Source organism: Mastigoproctus giganteus, chromosome 8, assembly GCF_048544385.1.
Source record: "Mastigoproctus giganteus isolate SK-2022 chromosome 8, ASM4854438v1, whole genome shotgun sequence".
Taxonomy (NCBI): Eukaryota; Metazoa; Arthropoda; class Arachnida; order Uropygi; family Thelyphonidae; genus Mastigoproctus; species Mastigoproctus giganteus.
The window spans coordinates 115529792-115544169 of NC_143582.1; the positions used below are offsets into that span (position 1 = coordinate 115529792).

Here is a 14378-nt window from a genome sequence, read left to right on the forward strand (position 1 = left end):
ACACCAATAATCCACAAAAACACCAATAATTGATAACAATCCACAATTAAACTAAAACAAGTAGAGACGATATATACTGGCGCGTATAATGTACAATTGGTCTAATGGCATAAATCCAATGGCATTAACGCTGCACCAGAGAACACAAATTTAAAAGAATACATACATCTAAACGTAATAACAATATAAATGCTAATAATATATATATAATAAAAGAATAATTGTATTAAGAAGCTAAGTAATCATGGAGGGTGGAGTGTAACAGTACGAAAAGGAAGATAACATTGATTATGGATTAGGGACACTGCATTAGCAAAACGTACCCTACAGCCATAATGTGTGTGTGTATATATAAAAAATATATTGCATGTAGAAAATGTGAAGAAGATTTTTGTATGAACCTATTGAATCTACGGTATACACCAGAAGTGAACTCTACTAAATGGATAAGGAATGTAGCGATATATGGTATGAAAAAGAAAGAGACAGGAAATTAAAAATAAAAAAAATAATAAAAAAATGAAAAGGGGACCAAAATAAGATTACACTGCAGTGTTTTTCACAATTTTCGTTGTTGTTATGTTGTTGTTATTTGGTTTTTAGGAGCATTAGCAACTAAGGCCATATTGCTCCGGGGATATGCGGTGGTCATTCCCTGACCTTTCCGCATCCTCCGTATTTGCACAATTTCAGCGGATGGCCTCTGATGAAGACACTGAAATTATGAAAAACACTGCAATGTAATCTTATTTTGGTCACCTTTTCATTTTTTTTTTTTTTTTTTTTTTTTAATTTCCTGTCTCTTTCTTTTTCATACCATATATCACTACATTCCTTATCCATTTAGTAGAGTTCACTTCTGGTGTATACCGTAGATTCAATAGGTTTATACAAAAATCTTCTTCACAGTTTCTACATACAATATATTTTTTATATATATTGTATGTAAAAAATACATATATACAGTGCTTTTTTTGTAAAAAAATAGGTGCCGGTACTCATTCTTTGTTATCAGAAAAAATTGAAAATTAAAAGGATATGAAAAGTACTCTGAAATTTTTTTTCTCCTAATATTGTTACTTTAGTAGTAATATTTTCAGAATAAGAACAACAAATTCAGTGTATTAACACAGTTTATTAAGCATAAATTTATTATTCAAGTATATAAAAAAAATAAGTAAAAAATAATAACATAAGTAAAAATAATTTCATAATAAAAGTTTTTGTGGAATTTTCCAAATTTTTATTAAGTTCTCACCCGACATCCTATGCCAGGGGCTGGCAACCGTTTTTGAGTGAAGAGCCATTTTTGATCTAATTAAAAAAAAAAAAAAAAGAAAAGAAAACGAAGAGCCGTACCTCAGCTCAAGCTGGGGGGGGGGGGCAAGAGTTTTTTAAGAGATGGAATAGAGTAGCATATATTTTGAAATATTTATTAATACTGAAAAAAAGTAACAAACATCCAATTAGGTACAAATTAATGTGACTTTTGCTGATGAAGTTCTTGAGCAAGTGTCTTTCAACATCATGCGAGTATGTCGTATGTAAAAATGCTCGCATTGTTCAGACGACGGTTTCTTGATTTATTTTTAATATAGTTCATGTTCAAAAATATTTGCTCGCAGAAATACGTCGAACCAAAAATTGAGAGAAATCCAAACGCAAATATTTTCAAATTTATATACGGGTCCGGTAAGCTACATCATGCATCAAACACAATTTGGTCTGAATTTTAAACTCATCTATCGCCATCCATTTGTGCAGAATTGTATGGGCAGCCTTTTGCCTCTCAAAATCCCCAATTTCAGTTTTAAGGCATTTCAGTCTTTCACTCCACATGTCCTTGATTTTTCAGTCCATTAACTCCATTTAAAATTGTGCTTCATGTGAGAAAGAAGTAAAGTTAAAGAGCTGCAGTTACATTTTAAAAGAGCTGCATAAGGCTCACTAGCCGCGGGTTGCTGACCCCTGTCCTATGCAGACTTCTTTTCTTCCTCTTTGTGTGTCGGTTGCTGAATGACGTTTCCAAAGCAGCCACGAATCGACATATTTTGCTGGATCGAAGCGGGTCAACAGCAGGCATACAATTTTAAGAAACAGTAGTGAAGAAATTGTTTTTGTCATCAACAAAGCACTGGTTGGGCTGGTGATCAGATTCATTTGTGAAAAATCCTCGTTCACATTCACTTGATGAAACTGGTATCATACTCAGAGCGTTCATCAAATGCTTCAATTCTTCTGAAACCTTATCATTTGGGTATCCACGAATTGCCTCTCTTTCATTTAACTGTAACCTAATTGACAATTTTCTAACTTCACTTTCACCAAATGCCAACAATTCATGTTTAGAAGGTTTAATACCATCGTTGTCCTCGTTTTCCTTCTCTCCTCATCAGTATTTTCACTAGTTCTTAAATTTGAATTTTTTCTTTTCTTTTTTTTTTGAAGCTGTCCAAAATGTCGGTGTCATTCGGATATTCAGGTACTGTGACCATGTAAACAGAAACAGGGAAATCTTACAGAAAAATGTGGATAACGTACTTCCGCGAAACAACAGATGGTTATTTGTCGGGGTAAAAGAAAATCACTTTTCTAATTCTCAAACGGGACACTTACGGTTGATTCACAAAGGTGTCCAACCTACGGTCTGCAAGGAAGGTGAACTAAAACAGAATTTTAAATTTTGTTAATTATCAAAAAAATTTTCTCATTAAATGTAATCTTCAGTAAATGTAATTGTGTATTGTACTTAATAAAATTTTTGAATATTTCAATTTTACTTTTACATGCAACAAAATAGGAAAAATATAACACACTAAAGAAATCCAAGTGAATTTTTTTGAATATGGCCCCTATACGGGAAAAGGTTGGGCACAACTGCAATAGAAGGTGGGCCAGAGCCCATTGGAAATACACCTTGATCTGCAAACTCTTGGATAGGTGGTTGGATAGGTTTTACCAGGTAACACTAAGTTGTAGAATGCATTAGCTCTCTTAATTCGTGCAGCAGCACTAATTGCCTGAAGGCCAGAAATGCAAAGAAGTGTGTACCAAGTTAATTCTCTCTTATTCCGTTCGATATATGAAAATTTTCCTCACTCAACAGAAACTATTTTAAATGGAATTATTTTTAATTCCAAGGGGAATTCAAAATAATTCGCTATAAAAGGACTTCGTTAAACAGAGGCCCTACTGAGTAATTTAGAATTATAAAAATGGTTAGACAGTTTTATATAGAAAATATCTTAAAAATACACAGTAAAAAATGCAAATTTAGTTAAGTAATTTTAAACTTATTTGAATAGTAGGTAAACATGTGAAAAAAAATTACGGAGCTGGTACGCCGTACTGTCCCAAAAAAAGTACTGCATATATATATATGTGTGTGTGTGTGTGTGTGTGTGTGTATACATATATATATATATATATATATATGTATGTATGGAAAGAAAGATTAATAAACTAATAACAAACTGTAACTAATCGTACTTAGGGATCTATACACTTGCAACGGCAAAGAATGCATAGTGACCATAATATGTATATAATATTTAAATACTGAAGAAAATCACACAACAATATCAAAATATACCCAAACAGATCTACAGAAAACACAAGGGATAATAAAAGGGAAAATTATTAGTACAAAGTAGCACTAATACAAAAGAATAAAACAGAACATAGAAATAAAATAAATTAAAATATATACCTACACCTTTCACTATTTACCCATAATCTGAGTCTGAGTGGTTGCCCCCAGACGAAGTAAAAAAAAAAAAAAAAAAAAAAATCAAGTCTACTCTCCCTCTGTCCTGAGTAGTCTGATTGGCTGATTAGGAATGTGTACTTCCGGTTTTGAACTTGTGATTCACTTTTTTGTTCGCTTTTGTTTGGTCCAGTTGCCACGTTTTCTTGGTATTGGTTTTGCTTTGGCTTTCAGGATCGTTCATGCTGCTGCTGTCACAATACTTTGTTTCTCTGCATATATATTTAACGTGACTTTTCTCTTCAACCCCAATGGAATGAGTGACTGCGAAATTGTTGTGTGGTTTGCAAAAGGATGGATGCAAGGCTTTGATAGATTGGTGTATGAATGAGAAATTAACTGCAACTGAATTTAAGTGTTTCCAGTGTGATGACAGTAAATGTTTGATGACATTCACTGAGCGCAAGGATCGTACGGATGGATTTCAGTGGGTGTGTCAGAAGGGGGTCGATGCTCATCAGGTTAAGAGGTCTGTGCATAAGGGGGGTCATGGTTGAGCATGATTGAGGTGCTCCTCCTCACCCCTGTTCTGGGTTGGGAAGGTACCCTGTGAATTTGTGTTACATGATATAGGTGTGAGTGACTAGAGGAGTTTTTGCTGTGAGGTTTGTGTAAAAGTTGCATGATTGGTGGTGTGCATGTGATTGTTAAGATTGATGAGAGTAAGTTTGGCAAGAAAAAGTATAATAGAGGTAAAAAAGTGGATGAGGAAGGGTGTTTGGTGGGGTTGAAAGAGGAACATCAGGGTGTTTTTTTCCGGGTCGTAGAAAATAGGAGTAAAGAAGTTCTCCTCGACATTAAAACAGACATTAATAAGCCTTCCATTTTGCCTGGGACAACAACTGTTTCCAATTGCTGGAAGTTTTATAATTGTCTAGGGGATGAAGGTTTTCAGCATCTAGTTGTGAACCACTCAATGCATTTCTGCGATCCGGAAACTGGTGCTAACACCAACATTATTGAAGTTACGTGGAGTGCCATTAAATGGCAACTGTCACCAAGAATTGTCAGTAATCAGTTTCAATTGTACCTCACAGAATATATGTGGAGACGAAGTCATTCAGGCAGCAGCAATTTGATGAGATTCTTTCTACAAACAATTTCTGAAATCTATAAGCCAACAGGCAAAGACAGCGAATGATTGACTCCCACTGATCATGTGAATGTTTCTTTTAGTTGTTTTTTTTTTAGCCTATGCTGTTTGTTCATGGCCACAAATTGCCATTAACAACAAAGAGCAATTTCATTTTAATGTTCGTGGGCAAAAATTGCCATTCAGAAAGAGCGATTTCAATGTTCCCTAATGTGCAATCATGCGTTTTTCTTATTTTCGGCTTATTGCGATGACATGTGACATATTTTCTTTCTGAATAGTGTGCATTCTTGTTACGTCTTTTTTTTAAAAAAAATTGTTGTTTTGCCTTCTCATTTTCAGCTCCTTTTTCTTCGTTTTCAGCTTCAGCACACTGATTTATCACATGACGCCAGCCTTCACATAGGCAGGGAGAAGAGGGAATGCAGTAAGTGGGAAGAGTCACAAACCCATCAATCATTGCTTTCCCCCTCTTCTCCTCACCATATTTTGGAAGGCGGACTCTGTTCTAAAGTTTTACCAAATTGTGTTACAAAAATATTATAAAAACATTCACCTTTTGTTTGTCAGCAGAGAATAATAGTCGGTATATTATAAAATAGCAATGCAACAGCTAAATTATGAATGCACAATTTATTTGCATAAATATTTTTTCCTTGACAGAAATATCTATTAAATAATCGTCATTAATGCTATTTACTAGTTCAGATTTAATAAATAACAATGACAAATTGCTCATTTTATCTTGAATTCAACTATTTCTCAAATAGTTTTTTTTACTCATTTAAGAACAGAAAATGACAGTCTTCCACTTGTGTTATTAAAAATATTTTTAATATTGTTTCAACATCGAGAAATGTAGGTCTTAATCCCTTTTTAATGATAATATCATTATTGTAATTTTTTTCCAGTATTGAAATACCGGTACAGTCGGTCCTCGTATAACACGTGTTTACATTACACGAATTCGATCATACACGATTTATAAATAGGGGAACGTTATCTTATATAACACGAACCGAATTCGCTTATACACGATTCGCCTTTGTGTTTACAAGAAATGGCAGTCGAACGCGGAATCACCCCAACCGAACGCAACACGATAGGAATGAAGAAGATTCTGAAAATGTATTTATGTGTTTTATATCAGTGAAGGGGAAACACATTTCACCATAATAAGGTTAAAACCAACACAATTCCAGCTATCGATATAATGGCAAATGCAATTAGATGGAGTTTACTACCAGTTTATAACAGATTCTATTAGCAGAAACGCAACTGGAAATTGTTTTTATTGTTTTATGGTAGTAACCCCCAGAAATGTGCTTTAGTAAAATGTGAGGTGTTAATAGTGTATCTCGGCCTTTACGGTGTTGTTTATTCAGTTGCTATACGCGCGCAGCTTTGTTTATGTGTATCAAGCGTGCCTCCTCGTTTTATAATTGTGCTTTATTCCCTAAAAATGAGTAAAATACTTAAAAGGTGTGAAAAGGAAGCGTTCTGGCTAAGATACTGCAGATTCAGAGAAAAAAAAAAAAGCAATATCGATAAACAGAGGCGGACTGGATCAAAAATTCTTAACCGGGAAAATTTATAGTGGCCTCATACTACGGTTTATGGCCAAAATCACACCGGCCTCCGGCCCACCGTGGTTTCCCCCGTAAGGCTTCTGTCCGCCTCTGTCGATAGAGAAAAAATATGAAATTGTGAAACGCTTTGAGCGAAATGAAAGGCCATGTGATATTGCACGTGCTACAGACCTAAATCAGGCAACGCCGAGAATTAGAAAGAATGCAGAGAAAATAAAAACAACTTTCATAGCAGGAACAACTCAGTGTAATTAAAATCCATTAGATTAAGACACAAGAATTGGAAGAGATGGAACGGCTGTCATCTGTTTGGATAGGAAATCAAACAAAAAGCAAGTTTGCTTACGATAGAAGCAAAAGCATTAGCAATATTTTATTACGACTTACGTATTATAATTTATACTTACGTATTATAAAATACGTAAGTATTTTATTACGACTATTTTATTTAATATAATAATTTTTTTACGAATAAAATACGTATTTTATTCGTAAAAAATACTTTTTTGGTATTAAAAAATACTAAAAATACTTTATTATAATATTTTTATTACGTATTTTAATCATTATAAAATACTTACATTTTATAACGATTAAAATTACCCGATTATTTATTGTTTGGTAATGTTTTGGTTCCAAATGTGTGTTCAATCTTGGGTGGTCGGCACCTAACCCTACTTTTCCCATAGGGCCTGTTGCTTATATTGCACGATTTCGCATTGCACGAGGTTTTCTAGGAACGCAACTATCGTGCTATACGAGGACAGACTGTACTGATACAAAAAATACTGGTTTTTCAGTACTAATTTTAAAAAATAATTGTTTATAATTTAATCACATAAAGGTTATAAAATCACCTTTTTTGTGATTAAGACGTTATCTCTACTAGCAAATGTTTGATAAACCATCGATAGGACACCATGCAACACTGCAACCTGTCCACAATTCTCGAACAACTTAATGTCTGACCACCAAGTGTATAAGTTATTTTGGGGTTACTTTGCTGTTCCCCAGGTATAAGACCTTGCATTTTTCTGAATTAAAGCATAGCTGCCACTTTTCTGACCATCCCAGAAGTCTATCTAGGTCACTCTGAAGAAGATCTGCTTGGCGGCGATCATTAACTACTCTACTGATCTTTACATCATCTGCAAGTTTAGACCTCACACCCTCCATCCCTTCAGAGATGTTATTTACGATAATCGAAAACAACAGTGGTCCCAATACTTGGGGAACCCCCACTAATTACATTAACCTAATCTGAGGAATAACCATTTATCACAACCCTCTGCCTGGTGCCCTCAAGCCATCATGCTATCCATCTAAGGATTTTCCCTATGATTCCAGCCTGCTCCAACTTATAAAGTAGCCACTCATGTGCGACTGAGTCAAATGCTTTGCTGAAATCCAAATAAACAATGTCGAAATTATTTTCTAAATCCAGCTCATGAGTGACCTGTCAAAATGGCCAACCAGATTTGTTAAACATGGTTTTCTCTTTACAAAACCATGCTGTGTATCCTACAGAATTCCACCCTTGATCATTGCATCCATGATTTTCCCTACTAGTGAAGTTAGACTGCCCGGTCGGTAATTTTCCGTTACACTCCTGGAACTGCCTTTATGTTCCAATTTACACCAATCCAACAGAATCTCTCCTGTCCAGTGATGCTCTCATAACTAGCCTTAATGGTTCAATGCACTCACTTGCCCTTCCTTTAAGACTATAGGGTATATGCCATCAACCACAGGAGCCTTACTCGCCTGCAGGCACAAAAGTTCTCATTAAATAATCACATAAGGTCACAGCGCCCTCAGGAGGGCGCTGACTCTCTTTAAAAATTACAGCTGTGAGTTACAGGCTCCGAAAAAACGATAGTAGTAGTAGTAGTAGTAGTAGTGGCACTTGATGCAAGAAAGCAAGTGTAGGAGCTTATGCAGCATCAGCCAAAAAAAAAAAAAAAAAAAATCACACCATACCCTCCAATTGCCTGTCCAGTTCCTCCTTAAATTTATTTAACCTATCAACTTCCACAACAACAGATGGAAGTTTGTTCCAGCAATTAACCACCCGCTGGCTAAAGGCAAATTTCCGCACATCTGTTCTACATCTATCCTTTCTTAATTTGAACTTATGTCCCCGTAGGTTCATATTCTGAACAAGTGGGAGGATCCCATCAGAATTCAGCGTGCTCAACCCATTCAAGGCCTTATAGACCTCAATCAGATAACCGCGCAGGTGCCTAGTCTCCAGCCACTGCAATTTGCAGAAATTAAGCCTCTCTTGGTAAGAGGATCCCTTCATTCCCCTCACCAATCATGTTGCTCTTCTCTGTACACGCTCAAGCAAATCTACATCCTTCCTAAAATGAGGCCTCCAGACCTGTACGCAGTACTCAAGGCGTGGCCTGACCATTGCCTTATACAGAGGGACAATCACCTCCTTTTCCCTGCTAGCAAAATTCCTATATATCATTGACAAAACCCCATGACCTGCCATAGCAGCCTGTCTACATTGCTCAGAAAACTTCATATCTGACTGCACAATTACTCCCAGGTCTTTTTCATTTTCTACCACCTTAAGTGTAGTACCACACAGTTGGTACGTTTCTCTGGGGTTACTTCTACCCATATGCAGTATTTTGCATTTGTCAAGGTTAAACTTCAGTTGCCACTTCTTAGCCCATCTGCCCAAATTATCTAGATCCTGTTGCAGTAGCACACTGCCATTACTGTCATTAACAACCCTGCCAACCTTCGTGTCATCTGCAAACTTCGACATTAAGCCTGATATACCTTCATCAATATCATTGATAAATATACAAAACAACAGTGGACCCAACACCGAACCCTGTGGGACTCCACTAATAACATTAGTCCACGAAGAGCAGCACCCATTGATTACCACCCTCTGTCTTCTCCCACTTAACCATCCTTTTATCCATTGTAGCAACTTACCCTTAATACCATTCTGCTCCAATTTGTACAGTAGTCTTCCATGCGCAACAGTGTCAAAAGCTTTCCTGAAATCCATGTATATGATATCAAAATTATTTTTTGCATCCAGTTCCTTTGTGACCACATCATAATAACCAATCAAATTTGTCAGACAAGACTTTCCCTTAACAAACCCATGCTGTGTCTGAATTATTGCTGCAGTCTTGTCTAGATGACCCTGCAATGCATCTTTAACCAGTGACTCCATTATTTTACCCGGAACAGAAGTTTGCAAAATACTCATTCAGTTTGTTTGCTATCTGAGCAGGATCATCAACAGTCGAACCATCGATGTCAAGTGGACCAATCATATTCAGCCCCTTCCTTTTAGAGTTTATATAAGTAAAGAAATCCTTGCTGTTTTTCTTAGCATCTTTTGCCAAAGATTTCTCGTAATCTGCCTTTGCCTGCCGAACCTCCTTTGTGACCTGATTACAGACTAGCTTATATCTGCTACAGGCTTCTGCGTCGCCTGATAATTTATATGCATCCCATGCATTTTTCTTCTCTGTCACGAGTCTCATTAGTTCATTTGATAACCATTTAGGCCTAAACCTTGAACAATATTTCTTCATCGGTATGAAAAGTCTAGTAGCTTCCACGATTAATTCCTTGAATGCTTCCCACTTAGAATTTACTGTTTGTAACATCGTCAGTCGATCCCACTGTACAGAATTTAAAAACTGTCTGAGACCACTGTACTCCCCTTTACGGAAGCAGAAACCCTTTCCTTTACCCCTGACGGTAGTTACCTCTTTGAGTAAATCCCACTTCAGCACACTGTGATCACTGCCACCTAGTGGTTCCTTTATCTGCAAATTCTTAATACACGAATGATCACTGCTGATAACCAGATCAAGAGTATTACTTTCTCTGGATGCCTCTCGAACATGCTGCTGCAGAAAACAATCATCCAATAAATCCACAAAAGTCTGACTAGTGTGTGAGTGACCAACCCACAAGTTCCAGTCAATATCTGGGAAGTTAAAATCCCCCATTATAAGACATTCTAATTTACTGGCCCACTCTATTTCTCTGTACAATTGTTCATTGTACTCATTCGAGTCATTAGGCCTATAACACACTCCTACTCTTATTTTTGCTTTTGCAGTGCTTATGTCACACCAAACTGACTCAACAGTGCACTGTCCATCTATATCAACTGGATGCACTTCTTTTGATTTTATGTTTTTCTTAATTAACAGCATAACACCTCCTCCCTTTCTGTCCTGTCTATCCTTTCTGTACACATTGTACTCCCCAAATTCCAGTTCTGCATTCCTTATATTTTTGTGACACCACGTCTCTGCTATCCCAACAATATCCGCCTTTGATGTCTTGACCAACACTTCAAATTCATCAAATTTATTTACTATACTTCTAGCATTGGTATACATGCAAGCATACATGCTCCTATGCCTATTCCTTGTTACCCTAACACATCCCATATACCCAATTATTCCAGGGTGACTGCCATCCGTCCCTGAAACCCCCAACACCCCTCGCTCCAGGTCGCTTCTTATTCTAATAGAAGTTGTGCAAGAATCAACTTCACCTCTGCCTGCGGTTACTGTTAAACTATTAGTCTTTGTATCCCCCCAAGCTAGCAGTTTTCCGACCCACCTAACACTGCCTCGATAGCATCAGCAAATATTCTTGCACCCTTTCTATTTAAGTGTATCACATCCCTGTAGAAGCAATCTCTCCTGTTAACAAGTACAGTCCAGGCTGAAAAAAATTCTACCCCTTGAGCCTTGCACAATCTTTCCAGGACCGAATTGATCGACAAGGCTCTCATCATATACTCCCTCCTATCGTGTCTGGGCAGAATTGCAGACACTTTCAAATTCAACCCTAATTCTCGGCTTTTTTTCAACAGTGACCTGTACTTGTTGAGTAATTCTGCCGGTCTCCTACTCTTAATATCATTAGTGCAAATGTGTACAACTTTATCACCTTTTGTGCCCTTGAAAGATGATATCCGCTCTACAACGTCATCAACCTTTGCCCCTGGCAGACATACCCGGGTCCTGTTCCACCTATCCTTTTTACATAGCATGTTCCCCGATGTGTTTGCCTTTTTATTTACATAATTGTTATTTTATATTGTACTTAATACGTAGTCTTATAGTTACGCTGGTTATTTTTATTTTAATTTAGATAAAGAGTTTTTGTGGATTAATACTTATTATAGGCAAAACCGTTATTTCCTTCGAATCTTGCAGTCATTGTTTTTGTATATAGTGGTAGGGAATTCAAATTTTTAATTGAGGTAGCAAGGTAGCAAGGTATCTGTAACGTATAATTATATAGAGAAATACGCTTCACTGTTTCTATTAGCCAGCGTAGTATTGATATTTAATTAATTTAATTTACTGATCTTATTAATTTAAAGTATCATGCCCCAAACTAGAGCAGCAAAGCAACGGGCACAAAGTGGCAGGAGTGCCGTGGCTCGGGGGAGAACTGAGGGGGGCGATTCTCCAACGCATCACAGCCTAAAAAAATGTGCAACTTGTGAAATGTTTGCCGAACTCTCTGGAACGGAACATGATATTGCCATGGGGGATGTCTTTGTGTGTGTGCGCAATGTAAGGAAATCAGGCGACAACTCAGCGTTGTTATGGGCCTATATGAGAGTTTGAAGGACAGGGTGGATGCCCTCGAAAGATCTAAATTGAGGGGCCCATCAGGCTCTCAGCTGCCCACATCAATGCCAGAACTTGCACTTGGTCATCACCCAACACAGCGGCAACCCCCAAGGCAGAATGCGCTGGTCCCACAGGAACTAGTAGTTGTTGGTGACTCTATTGTCAGGGAAACGGGAAACATGCTTTGTAAAAAGGATAGGTGGAACAGGACCAGGGTATGTCTGCCAGGGGCAAAGGTTTATGACACTGTAGAGTGGATATCATCTTTTAAGGGCACAAAAGGTAATATAGTTGTACATGTTGGCACTAATGATATTAAGAGTAGGAAACCGGCAGAATTACTTAACAAGTACAGGTCACTGTTGAAAAAAAGCCGTGAATTAGGGTTGAATTTGAAAGTGTCTGCAATTCTGCCCTGTCTGCAATTCTGCTCAGACACAATAGGAGGGAATATATGATGAGAGCCTTGTCGATCAATTCGGCCCTGGAAAGATTGTGCAAGGCTCAAGGGATAGAATTTTTTTCAGCCTAGACTGTACTTGTTAACAGGAGAGACTGCTTCTACAGGGATGGGATACACTTAAATAGAAAGGGTGCAAGAATATTTGCTGATGCTATCGAGGCAGTGTTAGATGGGTCGGAAAACTGATAGTTTGGGGGGATACAAGGACTAATAGATTAACAGTAGCCGTAGGCAGAGGTGAAGGTGATTCTTGCACTGCTTCTATTGGAATGAGCAGAAGCCTGGAAAACAAGATGCAGGATATTTCAGAGACTGCTGGGACTCATTGTGGTACAAGTAAACACATGGGTTGTGTTAGGGTAGTTAAGAATAGGAACAGGTGCATGTACCCTTGCGTGTACACCAATGCTAGGAGTTTGGTAAATAAATTTGAGGTATTGCAAAAAACATCAAAGGCAGATATTGTTGGGATATCAGTGACGTGGTGTCACACAGATATAAGGAATGCAGAACTGAAATTTGGGGAGTACAATGTGTACAGAAAGGATAGACAGGATAAAAAGGGAGGAGGTGTCATGTTGTTAATTAAGAAAAACATAAAATCAAAAGAAGTGCATCCAATTGATATAGATGAACAGTGCACTGTTGAGTCAGTTTGTTGTGACATAAGCACTGCGAAAGCAAAAATAAGAGCAGGAGTGTGTTATAGGCCTAATGACTCGAATGAGTACAATGAACAATTGTACTCAACTTTTAACAATTGAACAATTTCAACATCATTACAGAGAAATAGAGTGGGCTAGTAAATCGGAATGTCTTATAATGGGGGATTTTAACTTCCCAGATACTGAATGGAACTTGTGGGTTGGTCACTCACACACACTAGTCAGACTTTTTTGGATTTACTGGATGATTATTTTCTGCACCAGCATGTTCGAGAGGCAACCAGAGAAAGTAATACTCTTGATCTGGTTATCAGCAGTGATCATTCGTGTATTAAGAATTTGCAGATAAAGGAACCACTAGGTGGCAGTGATCACAGTGTACTGATGTGGGATTTACTTAAAGATTTAATTACCATCAGGGGTAAAGGAAAGGGTTTTTGCTTTCGTAAGGGTGAGTACATGGTCTCCGACAGTTAAATTCTGTACAGTGGCATCAACTGACAATGTTACCAACAGTAAATTCTAAGTGGGAAGCATTCAAGGAATTAATCGTGGAAGCTACTAAACGCTTCATACCTATTAAGAAATATTGTTCAAGGTTTAGGCCTAAATGGTTATCTAATGAACTAATAAGACTCATAACAGAGAAGAAAAATGCATGGGAGGCATATAAATTATCAAGCGACTCAGAAGCCTATGGCGGATATAAGCTAGTCTGTAATCAGGTCACAAAAGAGGTTAGGTAGGCAAAGGCAGATTATGAGAAATCCTTGGCAAAAGATGCTAAGAAAAACAGCAAGGATTTCTTTACTTATATAGACTCTAAAAGGAAGGGGATGAATCTGATTGGTCCACTTGATATCGATGGTTCGACTGTTGATGATCCTGCTCAGATAGTTATATTAAAGGAGGCGGCAAAGGAAGTAAGCAAACCCTTAGCCATAATTATGATGCATCCTTGGACTCAGGGGAGGTTCCCATGGACTGGAGATGTGCAAATGTATCCTCAATTAACAAAGGGGGGATTGATGGGTGACACCAGTAATTACAGACCAGTTAGTTTTACTCCTGTTCCAGGTAAAATAATGGAGTCACTGGTTAAAGATGCATTGCAGGATCATCTAGACAAGACTGCAGCAATAATTCAGACACAG

At 37.4% G+C, this 14378-nt stretch overlaps 1 protein-coding gene across 7 annotated transcripts in view; it reads right to left on the bottom strand.

Moving 5' to 3' along the window:
- The window catches only part of ash1 (histone-lysine N-methyltransferase ash1), a 1128611-nt gene that overhangs the window by 500311 nt on the left and 613922 nt on the right, over window positions 1-14378 (bottom strand). The gene's annotated exons all lie outside the window — the stretch shown is intronic.